This window comes from Oryx dammah, unplaced genomic scaffold, assembly GCF_014754425.2.
Source record: "Oryx dammah isolate SB20612 unplaced genomic scaffold, SCBI_Odam_1.1 HiC_scaffold_27, whole genome shotgun sequence".
In the NCBI taxonomy this organism is placed as follows: domain Eukaryota; kingdom Metazoa; phylum Chordata; class Mammalia; order Artiodactyla; family Bovidae; genus Oryx; species Oryx dammah.
This window is the reverse complement of record NW_024070211.1, coordinates 122,891,661-122,893,862: the sequence shown is the minus strand read 5'-3', so window position 1 is coordinate 122,893,862 and position 2,202 is coordinate 122,891,661. Positions and strand designations below refer to the sequence as shown.

The following is a 2,202-nucleotide window of genomic DNA, read 5'->3' as shown; positions in this document are numbered from 1 at the left end:
TTAAATGCAACATTTGTCCTAGATTTATTCAACAAAGTATCTTCTTTTATTCTGTCAATGTATAGATCAATGTGAAGACTCAAGTGTCCTTCAGAAGTTTGTAGGTTCTTACTAGATTTTCCTTTTCACCCTGTTTTGGCATCAACAGCTTTCCTCTTATTAAGGAGTCCTTATATTCAGCATCAGGGACTTCAGACTCGGAAACTGCCTTTATTTTATTTCAAATTGGCCCAAATGACTCTAGAGTCCACTCTTCTGGTTGCCCTGAATATGTGAGGTAAGAACGCCCTAGTAGTAAAATAAGACAGTTAACAGGATGTATCCAAAATATGTTTATTGGGATGGTTTCCCATTCACCTTGATGCCCCATCTGAAGGAGCATCCTTCTGTAAGCCTTACTTTTCCTCCTAGAGTCTGGCAGAGGACAGTAGAGCAGCCAACACACAAGACACTCTTTGTACCTGGCTAAAGACAGTGGTGATTTCATAGCCTCCTGGTCATTTCAGATTCATGAAATAGGAATCTGGGCTAGGCACCAGGCAGCACTTGTTGTGTTTCCTCTTCTCCTCTTCTGGAGAGGGATGGAGCAGATCCTTTGTGAGAGACATGTTCTCGTGGGGAGGTTGTCACTGCCAGAAAACTTGGTATAAACTTTCAAAATGTTGTATTTCAATTAACATGTACAATATGTTGATGTGATGCATTTATATATTGCAGTTTGATTACCACTGTAGTGTTAACATCTCTATTATATCACATAATTATCATTTTTGTGATGAAAACATTTAAGATTTAGTCTCTTAGCAACTTTGAAGTACAGAACACAGTATTGTAGACGATAAATATGATGCTGTGCATTAGATCATCAGGTCATAGCAATTGGTTTCAGGCTTGTACCCTTTAAACAACATCTCCCCAGGTCCCCCATCTCCCAGACCCTGTAACCACCATTATACTGCTTCAACAAGTTCATCTCTGGAGACACAGACAACAAAACTAAGATATCTATGCTGAGCTTACTTTGTTGTGAGGAATGGGGACTAGAAGGGATGAAAAAGAAATTAAAAAATTAAATTACTGGCATTCCCTGAAGATATTGTTGGTTCAGTCTTTAGACTACCACAATAAATGAAAACCATCAAATCAAATTACATAATTTTTTTGTTTCCCAGTGCATATAAAAGAGAAAAAGTTGGCTTAAAGCTCACCATTCGGAAAACTAAGATCATGGCATCTGGTCCCATCACTTCATGGCAAATAGATGGGGAAACAGTGGCTAACTTTACTTATCTTGGCTCCAAAATAACTGCAGATTGTGATTGCAGCCCCGAAATTAAGAGACGCTTACTCTTTGGAAGGAAAGTTATGACCAACCTAGACAGCATATTGAAAAGCAGAGATATTACTTTGTCAACAAAGGTCCGTCTAGTCAAGGCTATGGTTTTTCCAGTGGTCACGTATAGATGTGAGAGTTGGCTATAAAGAAAGCTGCTGCTGCTCCTGCTGCTAAGTCACTTCAGTCGAGTCCAACTCTGTGCGATCCCATAGATGGAAGCCAACCAGGTTCCCCCATCCCTGGGATTCTACAGGCAAGAACACTGGAGTGGGTGGCCATTTCCTTCTTCCATGTGTGAAAGTGAAGTCGCTCAGACATGTCCGACTCTTAGTGACCTCATGGACTGCAGCCTACCAGGCTCTGCCACCCATAGGATTTTCCAGGCAAGAGTACTGGAATGGGGTGCCATTCAGTTCAGTTCAGTTGCTCAGTCATGTCCGACTCTTTGCAACCCCATGAATTGCAGCACACCAGGCCTCCCTGTCCATCACCAACTCCCAGAGTTCACTCAAACTCACATCCATCTAGTCGGTGATGCCATCCAGCCATCTCATCCTCTGTCGTCCTTTTTCCTCCTGCCCCAATCCCTCCCAGCATCAGAGTCTTTTCCAATGAGTCAATTCTTCTCATGAGGTGGCCAAAGTACTGGAGTTTCAGCTTTAGCATCATTCTTTCCAAAGAAATCCCAGGACTGATCTCCTTTAGAATGGACTGTTTGGATCTCCTTGCAGTCCAAGGGACTCTCAAGAGTCTTCTCCAACACCACAGTTCAAAAGCATCAATTCTTCAGCACTCAGCTTTCTTCACAGTCCAACTCTCACATCCACACATGACTACTGGAAAAACTATAGCCTTGACTAGACAGA

General features: G+C 42.1%; 1 pseudogene; it reads right to left on the bottom strand.

Annotated features, from left to right (window-relative positions):
- Positions 1 to 333: 333 nt before the first annotated feature.
- LOC120854163 lies at positions 334 to 608 on the bottom strand (annotated as a pseudogene).
- Between the last annotated feature and the right edge of the window lie 1,594 nt (positions 609 to 2,202).